This window comes from Ornithodoros turicata, unplaced genomic scaffold (assembly GCF_037126465.1).
Source record: "Ornithodoros turicata isolate Travis unplaced genomic scaffold, ASM3712646v1 Chromosome13, whole genome shotgun sequence".
Taxonomy (NCBI): Eukaryota; Metazoa; Arthropoda; class Arachnida; order Ixodida; family Argasidae; genus Ornithodoros; species Ornithodoros turicata.
In genome coordinates this window covers 381,219-398,179 of record NW_026999307.1, presented here as the reverse complement: position 1 = coordinate 398,179, position 16,961 = coordinate 381,219, and positions in this window count along the sequence as shown.

Below are 16,961 nucleotides of genomic sequence, written 5' to 3'. Positions count from 1 at the left end.
GTGGTAGTGATGAAGCAAATTTGCTGACTATTCCGTTCAAGTTCATCACTAGACGCCCGTCGATGTTCACCAGGTGAGGGAACGTTTCACTAACGCCTGCGAGTTGCATGGTCGGTTGAAAAGATAACGGCGTCTGAGGGAGTCCACTTTTTCTAAGCTGCACTCTCTCAGTCCAGGCAGCAGCAGCACCAGATGAATGTACACAACTTCCGACTGAATGAAGAAGCATTAATGCAATTCTGAAGCTGGTAAGTACGTCTCATGCTCTGTTACACTAATACACACATGTCATTCGCGCTCAATGCACTGTTTTGGAGGTGTTGCAGCAAATGATGCTGTTGTCCAAAACGGCAGTGTGGTGCGTAATGTACACCCGTACTGTCGAGTTCGACTAATTCAGAAAGAAGGAAGTCACAGTGTTCCAGCCTCAGAACATCAGTTCCCATCATCTTCGAGTGATTGGCGGTAACGTGTTCGGACTGTCTAATTGTATCACCTGTTCTATGTCAACACAGAAGTCGGTAAATATGTAACAAATATCGTAGTTCGGACAGTTATCAGTAATATTTAGTTGTGCTTAGTTATACCTATTATTTTGTAGTTGTGTTTTTACTCAGAATTCCCATGATGTATTCTTAACTAGGGACAACAAAATACAACACATGAGAATTGTGTTAATACTGAGATTTTATTATTAATCTTCATGGATGGAGAGAAGAAATGCAGAAGGCAGCCAAGCGCCATTTTACAAAAGGGACAGGAGCAAAAACATTGAAAGGTAGATGTTTGAAGTGCTATTATATTTGTGACTGATCTGGTGCTCTTACAGAGAAGAACATCAAAGGAGAAAGGTCCATAAAATCACAAGGTTCCGTCACGCGTGGGGCAACCTGCATTGATGATTCGTCTGCAACGTTCCAGAGTGGCAAGGTTGTAGGACATAACGGGACATATGCTCCGGGGCCCCCACCATCTCGCTCATGATTAGAGCCGACAGATAAGGCATAACATTTATAACGTTTCAAAATTTCCAAAGGTTCTCAAGAAGTGGGATGCAGTTTAGAATTTGTATGACTACAGCTCGACCGCGTGTAGGCCTGAGACAAAAGTTCACGGCACTGGTGCTTTTCTTCATCGGAGCAGTCCCCTGCCAACTACTAGCAAGCGATCGAATAAGAAAAGTGTGACTAACTGGCAGTATATGTGTCTGCTCTTCTTGGATGCTAGGATGTCACTCCAATCGAGAAATGTGACACCATGGTGTTCCATAAACTTGTACCCCAAGCTGTACATTGTACAACCCCAACAGCTAACAAACACTGCTCGGTAAGGTCAGAGTTCCAATTTGAGATTTTGCGACCTATTTCATTCCAAATGGCTGCTCTTGCAAAAGCGCTTAAGAAAGTCATTTGGGTGACCTCCGGGATACAAAGATGAGTGCAGGGCATGAGAAAATGTATAGTTCAACTTTGAAGGCAGTAGTAAACATAAATATGTTTTATCTCTGAGCAATGATTACCCATTCAAGGCAATAACAAACTCATAGGTTCACCACATGATCTAAACTTCCTAGGCCTGTTACAGCTGGTTTCTGTGCGCATCATCATCTTCAAGATGCATATCCTGTGCCATGCAAACAGAGGAGTGGTTACATGAACTATCATTCATCAAGCATTTGTGAGGAGATTGTTAAAGGAATCAGTCAGACAGGTGTGTTTCAGATGATTCTTTTTTTTTTTTTTAGCTTTGAGATTTTTATTGTTATTCCATGACACTGTACACTGATTAGTGACAAGAGGACTGAGGGGGCAAGCCCTATTGAACAGTCAATGCAAATGTCTACACAGTTTGAGGGGAACAGAAATACCAAGAACACATGTCAAGTATACAAATAGCTATGTAAACAACAAGTAACAAGAAGCCACAAGTAAACAAATAGCTAAGGTATTGCACAGCAGAGACATGCAAATAATCAAAAAGTAATTGCATGTCACCCTACGTATTAGCAGAAAAGTCCTGTTTGTTCGCGTTTTTGAAGGATGCAAGATTGTTGGAACGAACACGTAGAGCTGTGTTTCTCAAACTGCGGGTCATTACCCCCCCAAATGAGCCTTGACTGGTCATGAGTCTTTCTGGGGCTCATGGAGGGCCCAAGTAGACATGCGATATGCCTTGCTTGCATAGCTTGATATGCATTGAGTCATACAGACCAATGTATTGATTTGCTTGTATCAAGAAAGCAAATACATATTAAGATACATGATTAAATCAATCCTTGTTAAAAAAACATCAATGATCATTTTTGGTAGCTCTGTTTGTGGTTGATGTCTTTTAAATACATTACAATATAAATGTATCTGCGTCATTGAAAAAAAGTAAATTTTCAGAAGGTGGGATGAAAGTAAAGGTGGGGGATCATGGTATGTTTGGTGCTACTCCAAGGGGTCACGTACTGGAAAAGTTTGAGAAACACAGGCATAGAGGGATGTCGTTCCAAATTTGACTACCCATGGACGAAAGGAAGAATGGATCGAAATTGGTGTGGTAAGTAGGAAACGAGAATTAATTGTGCTCATGCCTGAGAGAAGGCTGTGGTATAATTGTGCATGGCTAACTGAAGTTTACTAGAAGGCGTGTAAAATAGCTGGTACATAACCTCAGCTCCTTTATAGTTCACAAGTTGTGCATTGAGGAGCGGAGAAGCAAATGAGACATACTCATCAGGATCTAAGAAAAGAATAATCTGCAGTGCCCGCTTCTGGGTCAGGAGAAGGGGTTGAAGGTATATGTGAGGCAATAAGTGGTACGTGAGTGGATAAGGGTGTATCACACACCGTGATTTGTCCAGACCCCCTCTACACCCCTCCCCAAATGTTCAGCGACACTCCGCTCACTATTTCACCAGTGCACCCCCTACAGGGGGTGCCCTTGCGATTTCAGCGTTAGACACACGTCGGTAATGATATGTTAAGCTGTCATGACGTAACTACAATAATGACCCCCCCCCCTCATTTTTTTTCAACACCTATCCGTGCTTGTGCTCCTGGATAAACGACTGAGCACACAGAACGCTAACAGCATCTGAGCTTAGCAAGTGTGAAGACACCAGACGTAGTTCTCCTTTTAACAAAGTGAATATGATGTTGCCACCAGATATTTTCTTGGAGCACAATGCTCAGAAACCATACAGATGATACCCGAGTGAGATCATGTGGCCCCAGCCTAAGAATATTGTTAGCGAGGTTAAGGGTTTTTTGGGATATCGTGAAAGAGGGGTTCTTGTTAAGACTGATTCATGAATACAAGCCTGGTATAGTACTCTCCTATCAGTTGAAGATGGCACAAGACATGAGCCATGTTGATAAACTGTTTCTGATGTTTTGCAGTTTGGAAAATGGTATGCTCACTGAGAGATTCATTGTTTCACGCCCAACCAGAGGCGTAAAACTCAATGCATGTTCAAAGCATTAATGGACTGTCATGTGTTGTCACGTGACAATGCTGCATTCATGAGTAAATGATGTAGGTGTGAAACTCTTTAAACACGAATTCAACAGAAATACTCTGGCTGGGTGTACTTCCTGTTGCTGGGCACGCTCTTGGTATCTGGTTGGAAAGCTGCTTCTGAAAACTGCCCTGCTGCTATTGCTTTCTTCACACTGTTTGTGCATCAATATTTGTACAGCTTGGGACAAAAGTTTACGGAACACCAGGGTGTCGCATTTCTTCATTGGAGCGACACCCTTGCAGCAAACAGAAGCAGGCACACACACTGAGAGGTGCATAGTACAGCCAGTCACCTGTTTCTTGTTCAATATCTTCCTGCTAGCCAACAGAGGGCCGCTCCGATGAAGTGCAAGCCAATAGGCTCATTGATATGGCGTCCAGCTGAATTTATGTTGTATTTTGGAATGATGTGTTGCTCTATTGAACTATGTATTGTCAACGAGACGAGTAAAAGTATCCAAAACTGGACCTGAACTGCGTTTTGGCTCACTGAGGTTACTGAAGAGCTACGTTTCCTTGAGGTGTGAAACAAAGCGTTATAAAATGAATGAATCAACCAAGTTGTGTGATCTAACTGGCGTATACTGGGTAGATCTACAATATAGATTTGCAGTATCCTCAGGACTTTTGCCTTTCATGTCACAAATGTTAAATAAGTGCAATCAAGCATACATTGGAACTCAGTTGCTGACGCAAGGCACACGAACATCCAAACATTTGTGATTGTGCCGGTTATTTTCACGCCCAGTATGATCTTCTGACTTCCCAGTAGCTGTTCGAACATCAGGTGCCAGAAATGTTGCTCTTATTTGCATTTCTGCGGTGGTTGGGAATCGTCCCCCCCCCCCCCCGGGAATCGTACATTTAGTGGTGCATTTGGGAGGGGAAAACGAGGGCAGAATCCTCCTTCCGCATGTGAAGTCCCCGTAGAACCCCCCACAATTATAGCCAACACTAGCACGAGACAATGTAAAGCCAACTTGAATAGATAAGGTGTACTGATGTGCATGAAAAATTTAAAAATAACAAAAGAAGACAATAAAGCTGGTGTGATGGCCATAAATTTTTACTTTAACTAAATAATTATGCATTATGTATAGCCATAAAGAGTTCACAAGAATTCACAACGGCTCTGAGCTCACCAAGGCTTTATGCGTGCAATGCCAACTGATGTTAGTACTTTCATGGTAGAAAGCAGCTGTTGCAGCTTAAAACAATACCATCAGCTAGGGGCGCAATCACAGGGGCAGTTGTCTCGGTACATTACAGGAGAGTACTCAGTACTGGGGAGACATAAACACACAGAATAAAGTATAGTCTGAGTAGAATGGCTGAGTGAGTCTGTTAGTACATAGCCATACGAAGAAATTGGAGCTGTAAGGACAAGGAACCAGTCATGTGTACGTGTGTTCTTTATGTCCCTTGTCCTTACAGCTCCAATTTCTTCGTATAGCTATGTAATAACAGACTCGCTCAGCTATTCTAATCAGATTATACTTTATTCTGTGTGTTTATATCTCGCCAGTACTGAGTAGTCTTCTGCAATGTAACGAGACAACTGCCCCTGTGATTGCGCCCCTGACTGATGGTATTGTTTTCTTAAGCTGCAACAGGTGCTGTTCACCATAATGTACTTAGTGCCAGTACACAGCTATCTCATAGAATGACACACCCGTGGTGCCATGTGTAGAATCTATGCACACTTTTCTTGGTGCCCAAACGCCTTAACAGCTGTTTTTGCATGCCCGTCATGAGAATTAGCAAGAAAACCTCAACAAGTCCTCCTCCTTGCAACAAGTCAGTATTTCCCCATTGAAAGAGAGTAGCATCATCTTTCTTGCCTTTGTGTGTGAGGGAAAGCTCTGAACTGCTTGTTTGGGCTCTGACAGAACTGACCAACAAGGCAACACTGCTTTGATTGTCGTCGTCCTTCCTCTCACTGTAATGTATATGATAGTCCCTCATGGTAGTGTACAAGTACTGCCTTGTAGTGAGATGAATTGGATCCTTTGCAATGTGCCATCCAGCTCACCTCGAATACCGAGCTGCAGAGAAAGCAGAGTGCTACAAAGTCACATAAACAAATAGTTTCTTGAAGGGATAAAAAAAAATGACATTCCAGTACAACATAGTGTTTTACAGAGGCCTGCACGGGCCGTCTCTATTGCATCTGCCTCTGTTTTTGTCAGTGGGGTGTAGCACAGCCCAAAGTCACGTGCATAATAAGAAGCTTGGAAGACAAATGAGACCTTGCCAGTTTGGAACGTTGCAGACACATCAGCAAGGCAGGTGTCTCCACGCCTGGCGGAACCTCGTGATTTTATGGAACATTTCCTTCGATGTGTCCTCTCTGTAAAACCACCTGATCAGTCACAAACATAATAACACTTTAAACATCCACCTTTCAATCTTTTCGCCCCTGTGCCTTTAGTAAAATGACTCTTGGCTGCCTTCTGCATTTCTTCTCTCCACGCCTGAAAATATGAAATCAGCAAAAATAAGCAATGTCCTCAGTTTTAACACAGTTGGCATGTGTTTTGTAATTTCATTGCCCCAGTTAAAAATGCAGCATGAGAGTTCCGAGTAGAAACCCAAGTACAAAATACACAGTCGACCCCCGTTTATCCGGACTTCATTTATCCGGATCCCGCGGTATCCGGACAAAAGGCACGGGAACGGATTTTCTTCCATGTATTTTGTTCTCGTTTATCCGGACTTCAGCTTCCGGACTCGGACAAGAATTCCAGGGAACGAAAGTCGAAAATTATTTTAATCCAGCTTCAGTTATCCGGACTACCGTGAATAAGAGGAGACGCTGACCCCACTTCGTCACCATTTTCGCTGTGTTTGGGTTGTTCCCGTCACACGTCAGTGACCAACATTCTCCCGAAGGGGACACAACCGTGCACGATGACCCCCTTTTCTATTTGTGTGCGTTGGGTCACGTTGACCATAACGGTACGTTGACCATAACCCAAGAGGGTGTCGATGACGCCAGTGAGAAAGAAGGCCCCGTTGAGGAAGAAGCCCCCGTTGTGACAGTTGAGCATGCGAGATCGGCATTAATGACTGCACTGACATTTTTCTAGCAGCGCAACAACGTAGCTCAAGTCCATGCAATTAGCAAAAGTTTGCAGGAATTGAAACAACTACTATGAAACAACTGTCATTGACGAGCTTTCTGTGTTTTAATTAAGCCTTGCTCTGTATGACGTTTCTATTCGGTCGTTTCATTTATCCGGATGCCCCGGTATCCGGACGATTTCGCCGAGAACGGCACCGTCCGGATAAACGGGGGTCGACTGTAATAGGAATAATTAAGCACAACTAAAGATTACTGATAATTGTCGGAACCACGATATTTCATACACATCTACCGGCTTCGGTGTTGAGATGGAACAGGTGAGCCAATTATAGATAGTCCGAACACGCCACACGAACTTGGCAGAATGGGTGTACATTACACGCCAGACTGCCGGTTTATGCCACTGCATCATTTGTTGCAACACCTGCAAAATAAGTGCGTTGAACGCGAATGGTATGTGTGTATATTTAGTGAAACAGAGCATGAGACGTACTTATCTTCACTTGCATGTCTTAATTCACTTGGAAGTTGTGTACATTTACCTGGTGCAGCTGTTGCCTGGGCTAAGAGAGTTCAGCTGAGAAAAACTTGCATTTGTTGCAATCTGCAGTAACAGAACGGCCCATGGAATATTTTGTTCAGACGCCCTCACCTTTTGAACCGAACATGCTACTCGGAGGTGTTAATGAAACGTTCCCTCACCTGGTGAACATCGACGGACGTCCAGGGAGGAGCATGAACGGAATATTCACCAAAGCTGCTTCACTGGCTTCAACGCTACCACAAATCCATCCTCAAGCAAACCGCTGTCTGCATGCGCAAGCGAAGCGAGCAGACGACAAGGCGGCGGCCATGGAGGAAGGAAAGAGAGGAGGAGACCTGTGCTCAGAAAAGTAAAGCCAAAATTCGGGGCCACCAGTGTGACGTCACGATAAGCTTCCGGTTTCGGTTTGGAGGGGATATCTCTGTTGCAATTTCGCCGCTGTGTCCGCCTGCGTATCGGGAGTAGATCGAGAGTGTGAGTTTCTTCGGCTCCGGTATTTGTCGTCATTGAACGATGCCAAGCTGTAGTGTCAGAGGCTGCATGAGCCGATCACGACTGAAAGAAGAAGGAGTCCACTTTTTTCGGTGAGGAAGATGCCCGCAAAAATGAAATTGTCTGTGTGATGTCTACTTATTGCGCATGCGGTGGACATGCTGCCACTCTGTATGTGGAACTACTCTGATATATTAACAAATTGAACGCATTTGAGCAGATTTCCTGCCAACACCCAGCGTAGGGATATGTGGATTCGTGCTTTGAATATGCCTGACGGATGGCAGCCGTCTACAGATGCTCGTGTATGTTCCAAACACTTTCGCAAGCGGGATATCAGGCAGCTGCCTGAGCAAGCTCGCTTGGAGCTCGACGCTGTGCCCACGGCAGAGAACATACAGGTACACAGCACTGTCATATATATCCACACACATATATAACGTGATAAACACAGTATAAAGATGCGCATTCCTTGTAGATTGGTGGGTTATAGATGTTTGCTATGAAGTGCAACTTTCTATGTGTAGCGATGTAACCATCTGTACGTTCTTCAGGAAGCTCCTGCTGTAGTGGATATCCCAGAGGCGCATGCATATGTGCAACTACCACAGCTGAGAAGCGAAGGTGACATGGAGGTATAGCGTTTGTTTTAGAACTTGTAGAGCTGTAAAAGCAGTGAAATAATCAATCGTCATTGCAGCAGGATCATTTCAGGGGTACACCCTGCATTGAAGATTCCTGGCAACTCTCCTATCACAGAAACAACCGTGAGTGTGGAATGTGGAGACAGGACAAAACGTATTTGGTCAAGGCATTGTTGGACGTCCCCACCTGACAAACTACCACACATAATAGCCATGTTATGAATGTATCGCCAAGCAGCAATGAAAACAACATTGTGTGAAGTTTTGTCTGGTACTACGACCTGCGATTTATTGGTGCACAGATTGTCAAGCCCGCCCTTACTGCTAAGAATGCTATTTTGTACACCGCAGTATAGGGCTGATTATCGCCTTGCAAGAAGACCTTGTGATAGCAGCACAGGTCGAGACGGCCGTACATCAGTGCAGGACGATCCCGGCCGGGGCGGCTCAGAGCACAGTGTCAGAGTTCCTGAGAACATCCAACTTGTGGAGCGCCTGATCCTCAAGGACCGACGGATAACATGTCTCGAACTGGCTCGAAAGACGGACCTTTCTGTGGGAACGTTGAACACTATCATTCATGAACACATCCAGTTCCGGAAAGCCGGGCCTTATCACCAAAGGAGTCCTCCTCCTACAGGACAATGCACGCCCGCATACCGCGCATCTCACGACACGCACCTTACAGGAACTTGGCTGGGAGTTGCTGCCACATCCCCCTTACAGTCCAGACCTCGCCACCAGTGATGTCCATCTCTTCGGCCCACTGAAGGCGTTCCTTGGGGGCCGCCACTTCAGCTGCGCGACGAAGTAAAGAATGCGTTCCGATCATGGCTGCTACGCGTCGGTAAGGATTTCTACGCTGCTGGCATCCAAGCCCTCCTGAAACGCTGGGACAAGTGCATTAGTGCAGCTGGATATTACGTTGAAAAATAAAACTAATTTCTCGCCTGTAACTTCATTTTACAATTGCGAAAAATGAAAAGTCTCGGTTTGACTTGAACGCCCCTCGTAAAATGTCATATGAAGAAAACAAGGTGCACAAAAAATGACGCCAAAGGTTGGCAAACCATTGAGAATGAGACCGAATTCAGAGAATGTTCGTCATATTGGTAGTTTTTCCTGTAATAACATAACTTTTGTGCCACACAGGTAACCGTCATGCCCATCATTTGGAATGATGGGGAGTCCAGCGGAGTTAGTGGAAACGTAAGTTAGTTTATAAATGTCTTACAAATATGCATTTGAACACAGGTATTAATGATACAAGCTTTAATGCACAGGTCACGAGTGCAATTCAAGATATTGTGTCGCTGCCTTCGACAAGCAAAGAGGCAAAGGTAAATCACACACATGGAACGAAATTAGTAGAAACTAGAAAACAAATAATCCATATACATCTTGTACATCCCTTGTACATCTGTGCATGTAAGCAGGGCAACTGTGGTTTCATATTTACAATAGATGTGTAGCACATTAACAGTTTCACTGTCACGGCTACTACATACATCCCAGAACCATGTAACCATGGCCCCAGATATGCACTCTTCTACACAACATAAAGAATGCCTGCAACCATCACCTGTTATCCTAGGCTAATCTAAATCACCACTGACTAACCCGCATCCCTCTTATGAGCAAAGCATGTTTAAGAATGTAACATTTAATGTAGTGTAACATGTAAACAGAGCAGGTACCGTCTGAGTGCTGGCTGCTTCCAATGATCAGGGTAATCAATGGTCTCTAAACCATTGTTTTGTTAAGGAATGGGTCCCTATCTGAAAATATGAAGAATGACATCTAATATACATGTACCTTCAGCATGCCTCGACTGAGTTCTGTGGATTGATCTCATACTCCTGAAGAATCAATAAAGCAATGAATTTTTCAAGCAGGTTTCTGGTTGATTATTCTACTTGCCAATGAATTTATTCTACATCTGCCTGATCAGTAGGTTGGCATGTGTAGTTTCTACCAAAAAAGAGGAAAAGTCAGATCCCCACAAGGCGATAATTTATACTTCCTTGGTTTAGGCTGCAGTTGAAGACACACCAGAAAAAGCTTTTCTTAGAGCACGGGTTAACTGGTACACCATTCAACAAGGAAAAAGTCAGAAACAAATTAAACGACTTCAACAGAAAGAACACAGGATAAAAAAGAAATGTGCTTCACTTAAGGATGTCATAAAAGAATTATCGCGACAGAAAATGCTGCTGGAAGAGAATGCTGTACTCCTAGGGAATCTGGGTGCAGTGAATCAGGACCTTCTAAAAAGACAAATCGCAAAACGAACTGGAGGCCACCTGCCAAAGCAGTACTCACCTGAATTGAGGATACTCGCACTGACGTTACACTTCTATTCTCCACGTGCATACAGATACGTGAGGCAAGTTTTTGACACCTGTTTGCCGCATCCCAGAACACTTCAAAAATGGTACAAGACAATTGATGGAAGGCCTGGATTCAGCACAGAGGCATTCAATGCACTAAAATTGAAGGTACGGGAAAATTCAGCCACAAGTTTTCCCACACTTTGCAGCCTAATGATTGACGAAATGTCAATACGGCAACAACTGGAATGGAACGGCTCCAGATTTGAAGGGTACATTGACATGGGTTCTGGTGCAGATGATGACAGCTTTCCTTTGGCCAAGTACGCATTTGTAATAATGGCAGTTGCAATTAATGGGCGATGGAAGTTGCCTCTTGGCTACTTCCTTGTTGATGGTCTCGCAGGTGAGCAGGGAGCTAGCTTGGTAAATCAAGCCCTCAGCCTTGCTTGTGAGGCAGGAGCATCCATAGTTTCCTGCACGTGTGATGGTGCACCGAGCAACCAGTCCATGTTCAGGTTTCTAGGGTGCAACTTGTGGGGGGCGCTGATAACCCGGCAACTTCCGCGCGATAGCGCAGATAGCGCAAGAGATAAAAGAGCGAGCGCTCGGGAAAAGAAGAGATTCGTGCGGCAGGCAGGCTGGCAGACGGTCACAGAAACGAGGAGCGACGAAGCGGGCAGACGGCCAGCAGCTCTGATGTGAGGCAATAAACTTTGTTTCTTTTGTTCAACTGCTGTGTCAGTGTTCTTCGGGGTTACGGCGGGGTCGAATACGGAACCACCCCGGGTTTGTGGGCCGAGGTTCCCACAAAATTGGCGCCCAACGTTGGTGTTTTCGACCCGTCGTACCGTTTTCCCCGGAGGGCACGGCATAGTTGCAGTTAGTGTGCATTTTTGTTTGTTTTTTTCGTTCTGCCGCCGTCTGCGTTGCAACGCAGGTTCTTCGACCGGAGATGCCTCCCAGGAAGAAGCACGAACCAGACAGCGACGAGGACGAGCCTGCGCCAGTGGCTGAGGACTTGCTTCGACAGATGGCATCCCTCTATACGTTACTGACGCAGCAGCTTGGTAGCAGCACGCCCGCCGCCCAGCCGTCCCCGGACACGCAGCTGCGCCTGAACTTGCCGGTACCGACATTTTCAGGCTACAGCGACTCCAAGTCGGCTGAAGATTTCCTCGCCGACTTGAGTGCTTACCAAACTGCCGTTGGAGCCACCGACGACTTCATTCTGCGTCGAGTACTTCCCGCAGCGCTGGTAAGCTCAGCTGCTTTGTGGCGTAGGTCCCAGCCCCCATTTCTCTCGATGAGCGTATTCAAGCAGCAGTTTCGGGACGAGTTCCTCCCCCCAGACTACGTGATGCGTATGCGCGAAGAGCTTGCAGCCCGAACGCAGCATAGTGATGAGAGCCTTTTGGAATACATCCGGGCGATTCAGGAACTGTATCGGAGAGCGGACCCTCTCGTAGACGAAAAAGAGAAGGTGGCACGCGTTATCCGACAGTGCCACCCTCGGTTCAAGCCATATTTACGGGGTCGAAGTTTTACTTCCCTGTCGGAGTTAGCTACAGAAGCGCGCAGCATTCAGGCCGACTTGCTAGCTGAGCTGCGTTACCGCCCACCTCCTAGACCGGAGGAGACTCTTGAGCCTAGTTGTGCATGGGGCGGATCGGTACAGGCAACGGAGCTGCATCCCCGTTGGCCTGCGGGACCGAATAGCGGAGCATTGGCAGGTCCTTCACACCGCTCACTCGATCCTTTTGCGCACGAGCAAAGGAACCGAGCGAGGCTTGTTGAGGAGACTTCGAGGAGCGCAGGACAGACCGGTAGCGAACGTCGCCGAACGTCAGGATACCGGCGTAACGACAGGATTGAGGGATCAACCCCACCGCGCTCTAATGGACTAAACGTTGGGAGACCACGTTGTTACGGTTGCGGGCAACACTGACACATCCGTCGGGACTGCCCACATCGTACTTCGGCCACCCCCGAAAGAACCCCCCAGGGAAACTCGGAACGCCGACGGCGGTAACCGCAGATTACGAATTCCCGTCGTCGGCCGGAGAGAACATTGATAAGAGGCAAGTTACTTCTAACCGTGCTATCTTTTCTGATAATACAGTGGCCTTGGTCCCGCTTGCGTGCCGATTGCAAGATGACATCTGCAACATCGGACCTTTCATCGTGGTGCGCGTTCTGGGCAAAGACGTTGCAGGTTTGGTGGACACCGGAGCAGCTGTTTCCCTGATCGGCGACACCATCCACGACTGGTGCCGGGAGCGGAACATCTCGGTACGGACGACCAGGACTCTCCTAAGGCTCGCCTCTGATGCGGTTGTACCTGCCGGTGGCGCGGTGCGCCTTACCTTGACTGTCGATGGACATCGGGTCAGACAACGCTTTGTTTACCTTCCTGGGCTGGCAGGAGCAATGATCCTGGGACGCGACTTCATTATCCGGATGGGACTTGTCCTGGACTTGCGTCGCGGAGGTTACCAGCATGCATGCAGCAGTGCCTTCTACCCATTCCTGGAGTGGACAACCCCTGGAGCGGACCAACGCCGGACTGGCGAGAGAGCCCAGGACGACTGCTCAAAGCGAAACCGGGAACCGACTGGCAACAGTGATGAACCTAAGCAGCAAGCCGCTGCAGTACTTCGCGGCGCTGGACCATCACTGCCCGTTGGAGAGCATCACGGAACGGGATACCGAACGCCTGTAGTTGCAACTGCTGCCTTGCATGGGGGTCTGCAAGGGTTTTCTGGAACCTCAGAGCAACGAGAAATGCTGGAGCAAGCATTGCTACCCTTTTCCCGGATGTCTACGGAAAAACCCGGCTTGACCGAAGTCTTGGAACACGGCATAGACACCGGCGACGCAAGGCCTTGGAGATGCAACCCGCGGCCGCTTAGCGTCCACAAGCGCAAGCTGCTCGATGCTGCGCTGAACGAAATGATCGAGACAGGTGCTGTGAGACCCTCGCGCAGCCCGTGGGCCTTTCCGGTGGTACTCGCTCCGAAGAAAGATGGAACCGCAAGGTTATGCGTGGACTACCGCCGGTTGAACGAGGTGACTGTGAGAGATTCGTATCCATTTCCCCCTATAGACTCGATCATGTACACGTTGGGATCAGCCCGCGTGTTTACAATCTTGGGCTGCAGTCGAGGATTCCTGCAGATACCGATAGCACCTAATGATGTCGAAAAGACAGCCTTTACCTGTCATAGGGGACTGTTTGAGTTCGTCCGGCTTCCCTTCGGACTGTCCAATTCCCCGGCTAGTTTTCAGCGTATGATGGACGAGGTGCTCGGCGATGCGAAGTACAACTTCGCTATGGCTTATATGGATGACGTAGTAATTTTTTCACGTTTATTCCAGGAACACCTTTCACACCTGAAAGTGGTGTTGGGACGTATGCAAGCTGCTGGATTGACGGTCAATCCTCGAAAGATGCAGTTGGCGACTAACCGCATCGACCTGCTCGGGTTTACAGTGGAGTCCGGCACGGTCAGGCCGAACGAGGACAAGCTGAAGGCTATCCTAGACTACCCTCGCCCGCAGGACGTAAAGAGCTTGCAGCGCTTCCTTGGTATGATTGGATTTTATAGACAATTCATACCGCGGTGTTCGGACATGACGCAGCCACTAACCTGGCTACTGCGGAAAGGTGCGCGCTGGTCATGGGGAGAAGCACAGGAGAATGCATTCTCCGCCCTGACCGAAGCGATAGCGCAGATCACCTGTCTCTATCTCCCAGATCTTAATCGCCCATTTGTAATGCAGACAGACGCGAGCGATTATGGACTGGGCGCAGTGTTGTTACAACAGCACGAAGGTGAACTTAGGCCGGTGGCATTTGCAAGCCGCACGCTGACATCACCTGAACGAAATTACACCGTGACAGAGAAAGAGTGCCTGGCTATCATGTTCGCACTGAATAAGTTTGACATGTATCTGGATGGTGCGAAATTTGCAATCCAGACTGACCATCAGGCACTCACCTGGCTGAGTAGATTGAAAAATCCCGCCGGAAGACTTGCATGTTGGAGTCTGACGTTGCAACGGTACGACTTCTCGATCGAATATCGGAGGGGGACCTCTAACAAAGTGGCAGATGCGCTGTCTCGAGCACCTCTGCCCCTGGAGGACGTCGTTACCACGCAGGAGCTCGTAGCCGCGGTTGGACAAGCCGGAACGGACAGAGAGCAGGCCTGGGGACACATAGTGAGCCGGAAGGACATCGTGGAAGCCCAGAGGACGGACGGACTCTGTCAGGGTGTAGTAAGGTGGCTGGAGACAACGGGCCCAGCGGACGCCGGAGACGCTGAAGAGAGGTTCCACTCCTATCAGCTGAGCGAGGATGGTCTTCTGGTGAGGTATATCCCCCAGGCGGACGACGAGGAGATCGGCGGCAACCCTTTCAGGATCGTAGTACCACGAAAGCTACGTAAGTTATTCCTCAGATATCTCCATGACTCTGCTTTGGCAGGTCACGGTAGCGGCAGCAAGACTAATTCTAAGTTATGTCGTATCGCGACGTGGCCAGGCATGAGACAGGATGTTTTGCGATTTACTCGCAGCTGTCCAGTGTGTCAGAAGTCGAAACCTAGGGGCGGACAGCCGCCAGGATTGCTGCAACCGATTGTCAGTCAAGGGCCTTGGCAGATAGTCGCATGTGGCGTAATGGGGCCATACCCCAGAAGTCCCCGTGGTAACCAATACCTGTTAGTCATTACAGATCACTTCACGAAGTGGGTTGAGCTCTATCCCCTGCGGAAATTGGTGTCAGCTCGGATCTGGGATCGACTGCTGGATGTCTTTTCGCGGTTTGGATTCCCTGACCAGCTTATCACGGATAACGCCTCGTACTTTACAAGTAAGGTGTTTGTCGACACATGCTCGGCATTGAGTATTCGACATAAGAAGACGTCCCCTTATCACCCTCAGGCAAACATAACTGAGCGGGTCAATAGAAATATCAAAATGATGATGGTAACACTTACCAGCAGGCATAAGGATTGGGACGCGCGTCTAACGGAGATTGGCTTCGCCACTCGTACGACGGAAAATAGGTCTACTGGGTTCATCCCTGCCTATTTGAGTTTTGGACGGGAAATAGTATTCCCACTCGAAAACACGCTACGAACACTGAGGGAACAACCCCGTCGCCCGTATGCACGATATGCGGAAGACATTCGCAACCGTCTCTCAACTGCAGTTCGTTGTGCACGTAAGAATCTTGAGGTCGCACGACTGGAGCAAGCATCCCAGTACAACAAGGGTCGACGCCAGGTAACATACCGCGTAGGAGACTTAGTCCTGAGGCGGACGCATCCACTTAGCGACGCGGCGAAGGGCTTCGCAGCTTCTCTCGCGGACCGATGGGACGGGCCTTACCGGGTAAGTGCGCAACTTACACCCGTAACTTATAGACTTGAACGTTGCAGTACAAGCGAGGAGTCCGGCCCAGTTCACATCACAGACCTCAAGGAGTTCATCGATCGCACCTTGGAGCAAGATGAAGGGCAAGAGGACTCCGGCACACGTTCGTCGCAGTCCCAACCCTTCCACGGCCCCATCGACACGGAGTCGCAGCCCGCTGAAGATGGGACAGTTCGGGGCGGGTTACCGGGGTCTCCTCGTTATAACCTCCGCCCTCGTGGACCTCCAAGGTGATGTTTTTTCATTTTTTTTCCCTGCAGATGCCACGACCACCTGCAGCGAGAAGCCGTTCTCGACCCCAACCACGGCAACGGCCTCAGCGATTCCCTGGGAACTCTCCTGCTCGGAGGCCTTCCCCGTCACCCAGATCCCCAAACAGATCAAACAGACACCCCACCGAGCCTCCAGCGGTGTACACGGAACAAGAAAGAAGCGCCCTCTGCCCCTTCTGCGGTGTTCCACTGATCCACCCTCCGACCCATAATGTGGGAGCCCTTTACCTGCATCGTATCCAACAAGCCGCACAGCCGAGGGCAGCAGCTAACAACGTGGCCTCCGCTCCTACACGTCGGGACATAGTCGCTGCAGTGAACCTACTTCGGCAGCTGGCCCCCAAGTTCTCGCTCGGCCATCCTTCTCACCGGACCCTGAGGATATAATCCTCGACCTCCCCGAACTTCCTCATTTGCCTCAAGGGGGGGGGGGAGTGTGGGGGGCGCTGATAACCCGGCAACTTCCGCGCGATAGCGCAGATAGCGCAAGAGATAAAAGAGCGAGCGCTCGGGAAGAGAAGAGATTCATGCGGCAGGCAGGCTGGCAGACGGTCACAGAAGCGAGGAGCGACGAAGCGGGCAGACGGCCAGCAGCTCTGATGTGAGGCAATAAACTTTGTTTCTTTTGTTCAACTGCTGTGTCAG